Raw genomic sequence first — 18,499 nt, forward strand, 5'->3', positions numbered from 1 at the left:
TCGATTTCTGCAAACCTGGGAGGGTACCTAACCTTCCCCTGCACATTGCATTTGGTCTTCGATGCGTAGTCAGCCGTTTACTGGATGAGTTTGTCCTGGGATTTCTGGGTATCAAACAAGGTAGAGCGGGCCAGGTTGAATTCTCATAGGATGCAGGACGTCGACCATCCTACATCCACTTTTTCCAATATCTCCCTCTTCTTCTCCAGAGTCAGAACCACTCGTTTCCTCTTCTCAGGAAGCGGGGCCATCGTCACACACACGAGTAAGAGGCAGCAGAGAAACAACAGGGCCTGGAGCAGGTAGAGCACCACAACAAAAGTGAGCACGTGGGCGGCCATGGTGATGAGCGTGCACATACGACGATGGGTAGGCGGGAAATGGAGAGGAGGCAGCTTCGCCACATCAGATGTTGGTGGAACTGCGCGGCAAAACACTGCTGTTCGGTGCCGTGCATCAAGTTCAAAATATGATTTAGAAAAATGTATTTTTTTTTTTTTTTTTTTTTTTTGCTATTTTACATTTTTTTTTTTTTTTTTTTGGCCATTTTGGGGTTCTGAAGGGCTGGACCCAAAATGTCCAGGGATTGGGGTGTCAGGGAAGTAGGTGTCCAGGTATTACAGGGATTACTGTGTGTGTGTGTGTGTGTGTGTGTATATACGAGTATATATATTGTTACATAGCCTATGATTTCATCATCCTTTGTGTAATTCTAACGTACAGTATGCTGCATGTTTGATCACGAGCGTGTTCTACCTCACTCCCCCCCTCCTCCCTTATAGTAGAGTAAGTCGTTCTTTCTGTTGTTCAGAGCAGGATTGTCAACTCTTTGTCCCCATGGCTTCATTTGCGCGTCCTTCTTACAAGTTGTATCAAGCTCTGCTGGCCCCTATATAATGAGCTCAGTCTCTGCATTATTGCCACTTAGATCTACTCCTCATTTTGTTCACATCTCTGTCCTCCCCTGTACAGTTGTTATTATTGAGAGTGCTCAGGAAGTCTCCAACCATCTAGCAGCTGTGTAATTTGAGTATAAGTGTTATTACATTTTTTCTTGTACTGTATAGCATAAGGTGTTAATTCGTAGGCCTAGTGAGGTTTTTGTGCTTAATGTAAAGTTTTACTGTCAGCCATTATTAATAATATTTTGTATCTGTAATAATATATCTTGCATTCACTGAGTATTATCTGGTATTTTCATTTTATCAGGGCTGACTTAGATAAATTTACTCATGCTAATTTCGTGTTAATAGAGGCTATTGCAGTTAACCATATATTTAACCTGTTTTTTGCCATTACATTATCCTTATGAGTCCTGAATGTTTTGTTGTTAGTTTGAGCATTAAACTTTAACTTGTAATTTTACCTAACTCTTTTGTTTTGAACCTGGAACTTTACGGGACAGTGGTGATTTTTTTAGTATTCTCACTTGGAGTGTACATTATCTTTCTCTGTTTCGTAACATAAATTTGGTGACCTATTTATGTTACGAAACAGAGAAAGATAATGTACACTGCAAGTGAGAATACTAAAAAAATCACTACTGTCCCGTAAAGTTCCAGGTTCAAAACAAAAGAGTTAGGTAAAATTACAAGTTAAAGTTTAATGCTCAAACTAACAACAAAACATTCAGGACTCATAAGGATAATGTAATGGCAAAAAACAGGTTAAATATATGGTTAACTGCAATAGCCTCTATTAACACGAAATTAGCATGAGTAAATTTATCTAAGTCAGCCCTGTTAAAATGAGATACCAGATAATACTCAGTGAATGCCAGATATATTATTACAGATACAAAATATTATTAATGATGGCTGACAATAAGAACCTTACATAAATTACAAAAGCCTTACTAGGCCTAAGAATCAACCTTATGCTACACAGTACAAGAAAAAATGCAACAACAGTTATACTCAAATTACACACAGCTGCTAGATGGCTGGAGACTTCCTGAGTACTCACAATAAAAAATGTACAGGGGAGGACAGAGATGTGAACAAAATGAGGAGTAGATCTAAGTGGCAATTAACCCTTTCCCGCACGGTAAGTTTCAATAAGTTTTCTGGTGCAGGAATTTTCACTACGAAGCCGCCCGGCCGGTGAGCGCGCGCGCGGGCAATTTGAGCGAATGAAACACATTCTTGCCTTATTTTCGCCCCCCCAAAAAATCAATGTATTCCCATGAAACCTATATCCAGGTATGGATGGATGTTTGTTCTATCTGATAAACATGACCAAAACATAGGAAAACAACAACACAAAAAGTTATGAGCCCTGGAAGCATTGTCGAGTAAACATTTTTCACTTCCCAACATCGCCGTTTGAATGTTTTCCATCCTACAGGAAAATGATCTAATAAGTTTTTATAGAGAATTTCATCAGCTTTCTAACGAAACCAATCTGGTTTAGATACGATGTATACTTTTCGAGAAAATGGTCAAAAACTGAGAGCCATTTTCGAAAAATTTTCACTGACCTCTGAGAGCTAAGTTTTCCCAGGGACCTAACGTTTTTATTACATAGTAATATGCCCCCATTATCCAGCTTTCCCACTGTGACGGGAAAACCCCATACGCCTCATAGTTCTCGAGTAAATCGAAAAAAAGTACAAGGCACTCCATGCGTGATTGACTTTCGTGATGCGCGCATGGCGTACGCAATGTTCCCGTCTACGTAACCACGAATTCTTATGAGAAGTATTACATATTTATGTATTGTACATACATAGAATTTCCTGCTCTTCATCATGGTTCAAACGTGAAATCGATACGTCCAATAGTTTCCGAGTAATTGGCAGAGAAAATGAGAGTATTACTACGAGCCTTTCTCAATGGTAACAGCCGGGAAGAGACACTCATTTCCACCGTCTTTTATCGCACAACACGTAACATAATGCTTACATTTTGGTATTGATCATACGTAGAATTTAGTGGTATAGATCATGGTTGTTACAGAAAATCGATAAGTCAAACAGTTTTCGAGTAATTGGCCGACAAAGTTAGGTGATTACTCCGAGCGCTTTTCACTGATAACAACCGCGAGTGAAAAAAACATTTCCCTCGCCTTTTCCCCCCCAAAACGCTACCCAAGGCTTAGATTCCGGTATTGATCATACGTTTATTTTTGTGATATTGATGATGGTTGTAACAGGAAATCGAAAAGTCTAATATTTTTCGAGGAATTGGCAGACAAAGTGAGGTTACTCTCCGATCGCTACCAACTTTTACACACACTGTAATTTCCTTGCACACTTGCCAGAAGACTATGCTACCAATTGTTTTTCCCCCTATCTGTACATACTATATCATCTTCCATGGGTGTTTTCCTATGGTTATAACCTACTACACATAAACATAACTTCTAATGTTACTGCTGTGGAGATTTACTTTCTTTCATATGTGTAATCTGTTGGAGGAAATGGTTATTTCTCTGGAAATTGGAGAGGTAATGGTAATAGATTATCATATATATAAAACAAATTTGCAGAACTCACTTCCTCCAGGGGTGTTGATCCACTTTGACCAGGGATTTGAAGATGAGGAGTTATGTAGTGTGAGTGTGTGAGTGTGTGTGTGTGAGTGTATGTGTGAGTGTTTGAGTGTATGTGTTAGTGTGTGTGTGAGTGTCTGTGAGTGTGTGTGTGAGTGTGTGTGAGTGTGTAAGTATGTTAGTGTGTGTGTGAGTGTGTGTGTGTGTGTGTGTGTGTGTGTGTGTGTGTGTGTGTGTGTGTGTGTGTAAGTGTGTGTGTGTTGGTGTGTGTGTGTGTGTGTGTGTGTGTGTGTGTGTGTGTGTGTGTGTGTGTGTGTGTGTGTGTGTGTGTGTGTGTGTGTGTGTGTGTCTGTGTCTGTGTACACTCCACTAGGTAATACTTTGCTCGGTATGGAACCGTTCAAAGCAATCACCTACACAAAGTGGCACATCACAAACAGGACACATGTGACTTGTGTCCCTCCTCATCTTGCCCAGGGAACACAGGGTGCACCGCAGCCTTCTCCTGCCAGGGATCCTCTCCCGACGGTGCCCCAGTGTGTTGTCCAGCCGCATTCTATCGTCTACAAAGCGACGTCGCCTGATGGGCTGGAGTCCTGGGTGTCCCGGGTCCTGTTCTCCTGGAGGTGCAGCTGCAGGCCCGGGCATCTCAGCGACAGCGGGTTCTCCCAACGGACCAGGAAGTGGTGATGGCTCCCTCTCCACCTGTACTGGTTCCTGAACTGATGGTGGTGGTGGCTCCTGTGCTGGGACTCCTCCTGCAGGTGGTGCTCCGGGCTGGTCCTCGTCCCCTCTTGGTGGCGCAGGAGCCATTGGTGTGGGCAGCTGTGTTGTTGCTGCATCAGGTGCTGGGAGTCCTCCTGGCCGTTGGGCTGGAAGATCAGGGGCGTGGTGGATGACATGCCCTGACGGAGGCCACTCTGCTTCATCGAAGAAAAGGAGCTTGTCGATAATCTCTTTGAGAAACTCCAGCAGAGTGACCTGCCTCCGTACGGTCTTCTTGTACAGGGCGAAGGCATTAAACAACGCCATCTGGATGAGGTAGAACGTTACCTTCTTGGTCCACTTGACGGTCCGGCGTTGCAGTGGGTAATATTGGACCATTTGGTCAAAGTGGTCTACCCCACCCATATGGCGATTGTAGTCAACCACCACGACGGGCTTGTTCACGGTCTTCTGGACGTATCTGGTCGTCCCGTCACGTGCCCTGGTCTTCCCTCGAACCCGCTTTGGGATGGTGTCTGCGCTGTGGAAGGTGGAGATCATGTTGACGATGCGCTTGTCCTTCCACAGCAGCACCATCACATTATCCTTGGTCATCCATGTGATGCCCGGCTCTGGTAGATCCCTGCTCTGTGCGATGTCCTGCAGTTGCTTCGGTGCTCCTCTAGCCAGGCGTAGGGTCCCACACACGTAGGTTCCTGCAGCGAAGAGGAGTTTGCACAGGGATACAGAGTTGTAATAATTGTCCATGTACACTTTGTATCCCTGATCCCTCAGGGGCTCTACGAGGCTCCAGACCGTCTGCTCCAAGCTCTTCCTCTGCCCCGTATACACCTCGAAGTTGGAGATGTAGCCCGAACAAGCCTCAGCCAGGATGTAAAATTTGATGGCATACTTGGCAGGCTTCATTGGGTTGTAGACGCGGAAGCTGAGCCTCCCCTTCCAAGCCAATGATCCCTCATCCAGGCTGAGATGTTCTTCGGGCTGGTAGGTGTTCCTGAACCGCTGAAGGAGGTACTCGAGTACCGTGCGAACCCTGATGAGCCGGTCTTGATTGTCCCCGGGGATGGCAAGCGAGTTGAACGCGTGGAAGTGTTTCAAGATGGCCCGAAACCGCCTTCCACTCATCACTTGCGAAAACATGGGGTAGTTGTGCACCCTGGACCGATGCCAGTAATGCCTGATGGTCGGCATTGTCACTACCCCCATGAGGAAGTAGATCCCCAGGAACTTGGCCATCATCTCTTCACTACAGATGAACCATGAGTCCAAACTTGTCCCCAAGAATGCTGCGTATTTGTTCGTCTCTCGTGTGAAGTACGCCAACAACTCCCTGGTGAAGAACAGCTGGAAAAACTGCAGAGGAGTTCTTGGCGTATCCACCTTCATCCCAGGGGATCCGGTAAAGGGCCCATTTGCTGGCGTGAATGGGCCACTGCTCCACCCCTCGTCACGTGCGTCAACACCTCTCGCACGGGTCGCAGTGGGTCGGGGTTCCGACACCCTTGTGCCTCCTCGGCGACCCCTTGGCCGGCCTCCATGTCCATGCTGAGGACCGCGGCGTCTTCGTGGCGGGGAAGGTGTTGGTGATGGCGAGGACGACGACACTCTCTCCTCTTCGGGGTCGGTGCGGGGTTCTCCTCTTGGGGCCCGGCCAGGGGAGGATGACACAGTCGCATCCTGCACCAGTTCCAGTGCAGAAAGTGCACGACGTGCAGGTGCCAGTGTCATATAACTCGGCCCTGACGGGGACATTAGGCCGGCAAAGAGGTACCTGGAGGCAAAAGGAGGAGAGACAGCGGTCGCTCTTGGTCCAACTGGTCCGATAGGAGGCGATGCCTCTTCTTGAAGTGGGGACAACGGCTGGGTTGAAACCTGGGACACCGTTGGTGTTGGTGTCTGCTCCCGTCTTGTCAGGCGTGGTGGTTCAGACGCCTCAGGGGTTGGATCATCGATGTCAACCCAGTCCTCCTCACTTGAAGCACCGCTTATCTCCTCATCCTCCTCGCTAGTCGTCTCCTCCTCAAACAGAACCTTCTGCCACTCCTCAGATGACAAGTCCTTTCTTTCCATCCTGAATAATGTTCCTTGGCAGTAATTACTCACAAAAAAGTTCAATGTCTTTAGGTTCTGTGCTGTAAAAACAAGAGATATTATCCACCCTCACGCAACAACTTTCAGTACGAGCGTCACTACACAGGTGATGTTATATGTTTCCAAAGGACCAATCGCTGCACCATATACGATCATTTCGCAGGGACGATCCCTGTTAGGTGTTTTTCCATGCTCTCATAACTGTTCATTGCCCTCCGTGTGTGTGTGCCATCCCCAAATATATATATATATATATATATATATATATATATATATATATATATATATATATATATATATATATATATATATATATATCTAGCCCCTCTCTCTCTCTCTCTCTCTCTCTCTCTCTCTCTCTCTCTATAGCCCCCCTTCTATCTCTCTCTCTCTCTCTCTCTCTCTCTCTCTAGCCCCTCTCTCTCTCTCTCTCTCTATAGCCCTCTCACTCTCTCTCTCTCTCTCTCTCTCTCTATATATATATATATATATATATATAGCCCCCCTCTCTCTCTCTCTCTCTCTCTCTCTAGCCCCCCCCCTCTCTCTCTCTCTCTCTCTCTCTAGCCCCATTCTCTCCTATACCCCTCTCTCTCTCTCTCTCTCTCTCTCTCTCTCTCTCTCTCTATATATATATATATATATATATATATATATATATATATATATATATATATATATATATATATATATTGTTACATAGCCTATGATTTCATCATCCTTTGTGTAATTTTAACGCACAGTATGCTGCATGTTTGATCACGAGCGTGTTCTGCCTCAGTCCCCCCCTTCTACCGTTATAGTAGAGTAAGTCGTCCTTTCTGTTATTCAGTGCGGGATTGTCGACCGTTTGTCCCCATCGCTTCATTTGCGCGTCCTTATTACAAGTTGTATCAAGCTCTGCTGGCCCCTATATAATGAGCTCAATCTCTGCATCATGGCCACTTAGATCTGCTCCTCATTTTGTTCACATCTCTGTCCTCCCCTGTACAGATATTATTATTGTGAGTGCTCAAGAAATCTCCAACCATCTAGCAGCTGTGTGTAATTTGAGTATTGCTGTTATTGCATTTTTTCTTGTACTGTATAGCATAAGTTTAATTTGTAGGCCTAGTGAAGTTTTTGTAATTCATGTAGGGTTCTTTATGTCAGTCGTTTTTGATAATAGTTTGTATCTGTAATTATTTATCTGGCATTCACTGAGTATTATCTGGTATCTCATTTTATCAGGGCTGACTTAGATAAATTTATTCTTGCTAATTTCGTGTTAATAGAGGCTATTGCAGTTAACCATATATTTAACCTGTTTATTTGCCATTACATTATCCTTATGAGTCCTGAATGTTTTGTTGTTAGTTTGTGCATTAAACTTTAACTTGTAATTTTACCTAACTCTTTTGTTTTGAACCTGGAACTTTACGGGACAGTAGTGACTCTTAGTATTCTCACTTAAAGTGTACATTATCTTTCTCTGTTCCGTAACATAAATTTGGCGACCTCTCATCAGGATATTCAGGATATTATCATAAGGATATTGTTTGATATTTTGTGACTGTGATATATTCATGATGGCTACTATTACTACACTTGATGAAGCCAAAGATTTTTTGTCAAATGTGCAAACAGTGTGTGATATAGAAAACAGAACAAAGAATGAACTTAAGCTTGTTGCTCAACAATTGGGAATTGCAGTTCGCTCTCATCATTCTAAAGATCAAATTGTTGGTATGATTAATAAAAGCTTGTTTAATGTAACTCCTCCAAATGAGCAAACGCAGATTGAATTAGCTAAGTTACAGCTAGCCCTGCAGGAGGCTTGTGCTAAGGAGGCGGAGTCTCGTGTTAAGGAGGCTGAATTTCAAGCACGTGCTAAGGAGGCTGAGTCTCAGGTTAAGGAGGCGGAATCTCAGGTTCGGATTCAGGAGGCACAGATACAGGCACAAATTGAACTTGCCAGGATTCAGGCAGACCATGAGTATCGCATGAAACAAGGTGGAACTGGATCATCTAGCTCTGATGATTTTGATGTGGTTAAAAATGTTAAACTTGTCCCTCCTTTTAATGAATCTGATTTAACAAAGTATTTTCAGTTGTTTGAGAGGGTAGCTACAGGTTTTAATTGGCCTAAGGAGTATTGGACAGTACTCCTTCAAACTGTTCTCACCGGTAAAGCTCAAGTAACTTATGCATCTTTGCCTCAGGATCAGTCTGATAATTATGATGTAGTTAAGAGCTTGATTCTTAAGGCCTATGAGCTTGTTCCTGAAGCCTATAGAGTAAAATTTAGGACAACTTACAAGCAAGATAAGCAATCCCATGTTGAGTATGCAAAAATCAAAGAAGATCTGTTAGAGCAGTGGTTAAATTCTAAGAAGGTGGATTCTGATTTTGGTAAATTTAAGCAGATGATTTTGCTGGAGGACTTCAAGAGGTGTATTTATAAAGATGTAAGCCTATATCTCGATGAGAAAAGAATAGATAATTTGTCTGATGCTGCAGTTTTAGCTGATGAGTATGTTCTCACTCACAAGAGATATTCTAGAGAAAAAGGGAAAGCTGAGAGTAAGTACGTTGCCTCTACTCAGAGTACAGGTAACAGGAAAGAGAATAAGGATGATGTTTCTCAGGAAGTAAATACCAGCTTCACCTCTAGATTTCAGAAAAGTAAATGTACTTATTGTAGTAAGCTTGGTCATACTACGGAGAGATGTTTCAGGAGACAGCGTGATGTGAACAAAAAGGAGTCTTTAAATATTCAGTCAATTGGTCTAGTGTTCACTCTTGAGAGTTCCCAGAATTCTTTAACTGAGTTAACTGAACCTGCTTTGAGGGGTAACTTAAATTCTCATGATGGAGCTCCTCTTTTGAGCAGTAAAGTGGGTGACACTCTCAAGAGTTCATGTGCTAATTTCCTGTCTGATGGTTTTGTCAGTCCTCTGGACAGTAATGACAGGAAATCAGTTCAAATATATCGTGATACAGGTGCTTGCCAATCCCTTATGCTGACCAGTGTTCTAGGCTCTAATGTTAATTCCTCTGATGAAACTGTAATCTTACAAGGTGTAGGGAATAATTACTTCTCTGTCCCTCTGTGCAGAGTGAATTTAGAGTCTGGTTTTGTTAATGGTTCCGTTATGGTTGGGTTGGTTGAGACACTCCCAATGTCAGGTGTAACTTTCTTACTTGGAAATGATATTGGTGGAAGTCAAGTGTGTCCAGCTCCTCAGTTGTCTAGTGAGCCAGTGGCTGCGGCCCAGGATTGTGATGTCCCTGATGTGTTCCCTGCATGTGCTGTCACTAGGGCTAAGTCTAAAGTTACTGGTGATTTAGAGGATAATGATGATGATGATGTTATCCTAGCTGACACTTTTCTTGCTAATTTGGACCACTCACCAGATGAGGCAGTACCCCGTAGTGTTGATAATTTGTCTCGTCAAGAGTTGGTTGAGTTGCAGGTTGCTGACCCTGAGTTGAAAGGTCTAGCTAACTCTGCTTACAGTGAAGAAGAGTCAGCCGGTGCTTCTACTTGTTATTATGTAAAGTCAGGAGTACTTATGAGGAAGTGGAGACCCCCAACAGCATCAGCTGACTGTGAATGGGAGGTTGTACATCAAGTTGTCATCCCTCGTGTTTGTAGGCAGGATATCATTAGAGTGGCTCATGATTCCAGTTTGGCAGGACACCTTGGAGTGAGGAAGACTGTGGCACGCATTTTGAAACACTTCTACTGGCCAGGTATCTTCAGGGATGTTTCCTGGTATTGTAAGTCTTGTCACACCTGTCAAGTTGTGGGGAAGTGTAATCAGACCGAAAAGGTTGCACCTCTAGTTCCCATTCCTCCTTTTGAGGCGCCTTTCACCCGTGTGTTGGTGGATATTGTGGGCCCTCTTCCTAAGACTTCTTCAGGATTTTCTTATGTGTTGACCATGATTGATATGGCTACTCGTTAACCTGAAGCCATTCCACTTAGAAATATCTCAGCAAAGAACGTGGTTAAGGAAATGCTAGGGTTCTTCACAAAGTTTGGTCTGCCCAAGGAGGTACAGTCAGACCGAGGAAGTAATTTCATGTCAAACGTTTTCAAACAGTCTCTGAAAGAGTTGGGCATCACCCAGATCACGTCTTCAGCTTACCATCCCCAGACCCAAGGAGCGTTGGAGAGATATCATCAAACACTCAAATCGATGCTCAAGAAATACTGTTTGGAACATCAGAAAGACTGGGATAAAGGTCTTCCATTCGTTGTGTTTGCTGCAAGAGAATCTCCAAATGAATCACTGGGCTTCTCACCTTTTGAACTACTGTTTGGCCATGAAGTAAGAGGACCCCTTAAGCTACTCAAGGAATGCTGGCTGTCGGAGGAAGATGACGTCAACCTGCTGGAGTATGTGATGAAGTTCAAAGAACGGCTGTCCACTGCTTTACAGCTGGCGAGAGAGAATTTAGGAGCTGCTCAGGAGAAGATGAAGACTTGGTATGATAAGAAGTCCAGGTTACGCCACTTTCAGCCAGGAGATCAGGTTTTGATTCTGCTACCAGTTCATGGGCAACCTCTTCAAGCCAAGTTTAGTGGCCCTTATTTCGTGGAGAAGAAACTCAGTGATGTCAACTATGTCATCGCCACACCAGATCGTAGAAAGAGCAAGCAACTATGTCACATCAACATGCTTAAGTTATATCACAGGCGGGACGAAAATAATCCAGTCTGCACTGTAGCTGTTCCACCCGAGTCTACAAGTGAAGTTCTCCCATGCAGCATGAGCCTGAGTGATAGTTTGGGGAAGAATCCTGATATCATGAATGATCTCCAGACTAAGCTTTCTCATCTACCACCCAAGGAAAGGCAGGAGTTTTCGGCATTACTGCAGGAGTACCCGCAAGTGTTCCGTGCTACTCCAGGAAGAACCACTGTGTTGATGCATGATGTCGATGTTGGAGACGCAAAGCCAATTAAATTGCCTCCTTACCGTGTGAACCCAGTGAAAGTTCCTCTCATCCAGAAGGAGCTTGGCTACCTGTTGGACCACAAGATGATTGAGCCCTGTCAGAGCGAGTGGAGTTCTCCTGTCACTCTAGTCCCTAAGCCAGGTGGGTCACAGCGGCTTTGCATCGACTACAAACGTGTTAATCAGATAACTAAAACAGACACTTACCCTCTCCCTCGTGTGGAAGATTGCATAGACAAGATCGGAAAGGCTAGGTACATAAGTAAGTTTGATTTGTTAAAGGGATACTGGCAAGTACCTATGACTGAACGTGCTAGGGAGATCTCATGTTTTGTAACACTAGGAAAGGCTTTTGCATGTTCTGTAATGCCGTATGGTATGAAGAATGCACCAGCCACATTTCAGAAGCTCATGAATGTTGTAACAGAGGGTTTGGCAGGGTGTGTTGTTTATATTGATGATGTATTAATCTTCAGTGACAACTGGAAAGATCACCTATGCCATGTCAGTAAATTTCTTGACCGTTTAGTTCATGCTAATCTTGTAGCTAATTTATCAAAGTGTGAGTTTGGTCAAGCTAAAGTTCAGTACCTTGGGTATGTAATTGGTGATGGACATGTTGCACCACCAGGAGCTAAGGTTCAGGTTATAAGTGATCTTCCCAGACCTAAAAGTAGGAAGGAGCTACAAAGATTTTTGGGAATGGTAGGTTATTACAGGAGATTTGTTCTTAACTTTTCTATTCTTGTATCACCACTTACAGACCTACTGAAAAAGGGAGTTAAATTTGTCTGGACCGATAACTGTGAATCCTCTTTCAACAAACTTAAAGCTATTCTATTAAGTCAGCCAGTGCTCGCTACTCCAAATTTTGCTAAGCCTTTTAAGATGGCTGTTGATGCAAGTGATACAGGAGCTAGGGCTGTTTTGCTGCAAGAGGATGATCAGGGTATTGAACATCCTGTATCTTATTACAGTAAGAAGTTCACTCCACCTCAAAAGAACTACTCCACTATTGAGAAAGAGCTTTTGGCCTTGATTTTGGGTTTACAGCAGTTTTCATTTTATTTGTGTTCTGGTTTTGACCCCATAGTCATTTATACCGATCACAACCCACTGAAATTCCTTAGTAAGTTTAAAGATAAAAATCAGAGATTGACAAGATGGAGTCTACTTCTTCAGGAGTATTCATTAGACATACAACATGTCAAGGGGAAAGAAAATGTTATTCCAAATTGCTTATCTAGACTTTAGACAGATTGTTTTAGAGTAATAAGAAATTTCCTTTGTAAATTTCTTTTTTCTTTGTGGGGAGGTGTTACATAGCCTATGATTTCGTCATCCTTTGTGTAATTTTAACGCACAGTATGCTGCATGTTTGATCACGAGCGTGTTCTGCCTCAGTCCCCCCCTTCTACCGTTATAGTAGAGTAAGTCGTCCTTTCTGTTATTCAGTGCGGGATTGTCGACCGTTTGTCCCCATCGCTTCATTTGCGCGTCCTTATTACAAGTTGTATCAAGCTCTGCTGGCCCCTATATAATGAGCTCAATCTCTGCATCATGGCCACTTAGATCTGCTCCTCATTTTGTTCACATCTCTGTCCTCCCCTGTACAGATATTATTATTGTGAGTGCTCAAGAAATCTCCAACCATCTAGCAGCTGTGTGTAATTTGAGTATTGCTGTTATTGCATTTTTTCTTGTACTGTATAGCATAAGTTTAATTTGTAGGCCTAGTGAAGTTTTTGTAATTCATGTAGGGTTCTTTATGTCAGTCGTTTTTGATAATAGTTTGTATCTGTAATTATTTATCTGGCATTCACTGAGTATTATCTGGTATCTCATTTTATCAGGGCTGACTTAGATAAATTTATTCTTGCTAATTTCGTGTTAATAGAAGCTATTGCAGTTAACCATATATTTAACCTGTTTATTTGCCATTACATTATCCTTATGAGTCCTGAATGTTTTGTTGTTAGTTTGTGCATTAAACTTTAACTTGTAATTTTACCTAACTCTTTTGTTTTGAACCTGGAACTTTACGGGACAGTAGTGACTCTTAGTATTCTCACTTAAAGTGTACATTATCTTTCTCTGTTCCGTAACAATATATATATATATATATATATATATATATATATATATATATATATATATATATATATATATATATATATATATAGACACGTATAAACATATTTCCGCAACTTCCAGAAGAATTATATATATATATATAAATATTTTCTCAACTTCCCCCCAAATTCACCCAACACATGGTACAATATTTGCCACGAACACTCGTGGGACATATCACAAGCATTGTATGCAGAAAATATATGTGTGAAGAATTGTCTTTGCAAGGTACAGTACCTTGTCCAACGACGTCCTTGATTACCCGGCGTTGCAAGGCACAGTATCTGTCCACTCACGTCCGTGATTCATTGTTGTCCTTACCTTTCCAAACACACGTTCCTATAAACTATTGCTAATCAAGGATACGGACGTACACTAACACTCGGTGCACACTTCACGTACGGTACATACTACCTTGACAAGTTCACCTCTCTCTCAGCTATCGATAATCAACGTTACGCACGTAAGCTATAGTCATTTCCCTGCAAGAAGTCCGTCCAGGCTGTGGCCCACGGGGTGATTCACCTTTAGACATACTGCCAAATCAACCGTACAAGATGCCTCTCTCTCTCTAAATTCCCCTCTATGTGCTATTTGAAATTGTGTTTTATAGAGTCTGTATATAGTAAACGAAATTATATAGTTCACTGAGTGACACTATCTAAGATATATATATATATATATATATATATATATATATATTTATATAAATTTATATATATATATATAGATAGATAGAGAGAGAGAGAGAGAGAGAGAGAGAGAGAGAGAGAGAAACACGTGAGATGTGGGTAGGTAAGCTCATAATCCGATAATTGGTGGGTCGCTTCCAAAAATAGAGAGAGAGAGAGAGAGAGGGACACAGACCCAAGGGGGTTGGGTAAGATAGGAAGAGTCATTAGCAGGTAAATGGTGATTCGCTTCCAAGAATTGGTAGAGAGAGAGAGAGAGAGAGAGAGAGAGAGAGAGAGAGAGAGAGAGCGACCCGTGGGAGTTGGCTCGGCTTATCAGTCTGAATCTGATAAGTGCTGAGTGGAAGAGATTTATATATATATATATATATATATATATATATATTTATATATATATATATATATATATACAAAGAAAGAGAGAGAGAGAGAGAGAGAGAGAGAGAGAGAGAGAGAGAGAGAGAGAGAGAGAGAGAGAGAGGCCAGTGGGAGTTTGATAGTTAGGAATATTCATAATCGCATATATATATATATATATATATATATATATATATATATATATATATATATATACAAAGAGAGAGAGAGAGAGAGAGAGAGAGAGAGAGAGAGAGGGAGAGAGAGAGAGAGGGAGAGAAGCAGGTAGGGAAGGAGTTGACCCTTGCGAGAAAGTGATAATCCTATAATTGGTGGTCAAATTTAGAATGTCGCACCTGGTGAAATTTACACATTCTCTCACACCCTGAACAGAAATCTTCCTGCGTTACATACCCTAACTTTTATGCATTCAATAGCACATACGCCACCTTTCACGTGCATTTCACAGAGAGACAAAGTGATAATCATTTACTACATGTCATATCAACGTACATTACCTTTGCAATTACAATATGTTTTCGTACCCTTACCTACCTTTCCCATCACACCTGTCGCTACAATTTAGCTAACCTGCGTTACACACCGTAACTTTTATGCATTCAATAGCACATACGCCACCTTTCACGTGCATTTCACAGAGAGACAAAGTGATAATCATAATTGGGGGCCAAAATAACAATGTTGCACTTGGGGAATTCCCATTCTCTCACACCCTGAACAGAATTCTTGCTGGGAGAGTACTATATCACTCGTGGCACACTTCTCGTAAATTTTATAGTAAGCATGACTAAAGTGCACATCAACGTACATTACCTGTGCAATTTTACCTCCGGCGTTCGTTGTCGTCCTTTCCTTGACAGCTCACCTTCCGCTGAACTCTCGCTAATCAAGGATACGCAACTACACAAACACTCGCGGCACATTTCACTTACATTATGTAATAAGCATACGTTATTACTACATGTCACATCACCGTACATTACCTGTGCAATTACCGCCGGCGTTCGGAGCCGTCAATACCTGGCCTAGCTCACCTCTCTTCACACATGCCGCTAAACTCTTGCTAACCCTAACTTTATATGCATTGACGAGCACATACGGTACATTTCACGTGCATTTCACACGATATCACACACCAATACATTACTAAAACAATGCATCAACCACAACCTCGGCAAATATTCCGCTCGTGACTGCATTTTATACCGTCATTTTTATCACTGAGAGTATGAGGCAACGCTATTCTTGGCACACAGCACACTCGTTCACGGAAACTCGTAGCATGTTTTACGCATATCTCATAATTCCATACGCATTTACAGCATGCTTTACGTATATTTGATACAATTTCATACGCATTTACACGATAAGAATCACAATAATTCAAGCCATAAAACACCGACGTCCGGGTTGCCACGACGCCATCCATAACACTTGCTTCCTCCATAAAATTTCACCATGCCATCCACTGTAACTTTCACAAACTATATATTGAGGCCTTGGCTGCATTATTGACATACATCAACTCACGCCACATGGCCTACTGGGGGGGCGGAGTGACAAAACCCCACTACACTGACCATGCCTCTTTCTCCAAGGCACAACGATTCCTAACCGCCATTATTCCTTTTCAACACATATATATATGTTCCATCGACAATATCACGTCACTATATGTTCACATACAATGTATTATCACACTGAGTCAATAGGGGCCTTTGCTTCGGGCCGGAGGGGGAAAATAATGGAGGATTTAAAGGGAACCACGAGCTGTCACCCTCACCGCCTGGCTGCTGAACAATGACTGAGGTTGGAGGGAGCGGGGTGCGGGAGATGAAGCGACACAGCGTTGCCAATGACTTACCACGAGTAGGCCTTGGCTACCCTAAGAGGCGCCGAAAAATCACGCAAATCGGCCTATAAGTTTTTTTCTGACGAATATTTTTGGGCCTTAACGACGCGATTCGCGTGACTGTGCCTGGCAGAGTGCAGGCCGATGTCACGTGAATCGCGTGACTGTGCTTGGGAGACAGCTCATTATATAGGGGCCAGCAGAGCTTGATACAACTTGTAAGAAGGACGCGCAAATGAAGCCATGGGGACAAAGAGTTGACAATCCCCCTCTGAACAACGGACGACTTACTCTACTATAACGGTAGAAGGGGGGAGTGAGGTAGAACACGCTCGTGATCAAACATGCAGCATACTGTACGTTGAAATTACACAAAGGATGATGAAATCATAGGCTATGTAACACCTCCCCACAAAAAAAGAAATTTACAAAGGAAATTTCTTATTACTCTAAAACAATCTGTCTAAAGACTAGACAAGCAATCTGCAATAACATTTTCTTTCCCCTTGACATGCTGTATATCTAATGAATACTCCTGAAGAAGTAGACTCCATCTTGTCAATCTCTGATTTTTATCTTTAAACTTACTAAGGAAATTCAGTGGGTTATGATCGGTATAAATAAGTATGGGGTCAGAACCAGAACACAAATAAAATGAAAAATGCTGTAAACCCAAAATCAAGGCCCAAAGCTCTTTCTCAATAGTTGAGTAGTACTTTTGAGGTGGAGTGAACTTCTTACTGTAATAAGATACAGGGTGTTCAATACCGTGAGCATCCTCTTGCAGCAAAACAGCCCCAGCTCCTGTATCACTTGCATCAACCGCCATCTTAAAAGGCTTAGCAAAATTTGGAGTAGCGAGCACTGGCTGACTTAATAGAATAGCTTTAAGTTTGTTGAAAGAGGATTCACAGTTATCGGTCCAGACAAATTTAACTCCCTTTTTCAGTAGGTCTGTAAGTGGTGATACAAGAATTGAAAAGTTAAGAACAAATCTCCTGTAATAACCTACCATTCCCAAAAATCTCTGTAGCTCTTTCCTACTTTTAGGTCTGGGAAGATCACTTATAACCTGAACCTTAGCTCCTTGTGGTGCAACATGTCCATCACCAATTACGTACCCAAGGTACTGAACTTTAGCTTGACCAAACACACACTTTAATAAATTAGCTACAAGATTAGCCTGAACCAAACGCTCAAGAAATTTACTGACATGGCATAGGTGATCTTTCCAGTTGTCACTGAAGATTAATACATCATCAATGTAAACAACACACCCTAGCAAACCATCTGTTACAACATTCATGAGCTTCTGAAATGTGGCTGGTGCATTCTTCATACCATATGGCATTACAGAACATGCAAAAGTCTTTCCTAGTGTTACAAAACATGAGATCTCCCTAGCACGTTCAGTCATAGGTACTTGCCAGTATCCCTTTAACAAATCAAACTTACTTATGTACCTAGCCTTTCCGATCTTGTCTATGCAATCTTCCACGCGAGGGAGAGGGTAAGTGTCTGTTTTGGTTATCTGATTAACACGTCTGTAGTCGATGCAAAGCCGCTGTGACCCACCTGGCTTAGGGACTAGAGTGACAGGAGAACTCCACTCACTCTGACAGGGCTCAATCATCTTGTGGTCCAATAGGTAGCCAAGCTCCTTCTGGATGAGAGGAACTTTCACTGGGTTCACACGGTAAGGAGGCAATTTAATTGGCATTGCGTCTCCAACATCGACATCATCCATCAACACAGTGGTTCTTCCACGGAACACTTGCGGGTACTCCTGCAGTAATGCGGAAAACTCCTGCCTTTCCTCGGGAGCTAGATGAGAAAGCTTAGTCTGGAGATCATTCATGATATCAGGATTCTTCCCCAAACTATCACTCAGCCTCATACTGCATGGGAGAACTTCACTTGCAGACTCGGGTGGAACAGCTACAGTGCAGACTGGATTATTTTCGTCCCGCCTGTGATATAACTTTAGCATGTTGATGTGACAAAGTTGCTTGTTCTTTCTACGATCTAGTGTGGCGATGACATAGTTGACATAACTGAGTTTCTTCTCCACGAAATAAGGACCACTAAACTTGGCTTGAAGAGGTTGCCCATGCACCGGTAGCAGAATCAAAACCTGATCTCCTGGCTGAAAGTGGCGTAACCTAGACTTCTTATCATACCAAGTCTTT

Source organism: Coenobita brevimanus, chromosome 89 (assembly GCF_032717465.1).
Source record: "Coenobita brevimanus isolate Jiangsu-jjx chromosome 89, ASM3271746v2, whole genome shotgun sequence".
NCBI classification, from domain to species: domain Eukaryota; kingdom Metazoa; phylum Arthropoda; class Malacostraca; order Decapoda; family Coenobitidae; genus Coenobita; species Coenobita brevimanus.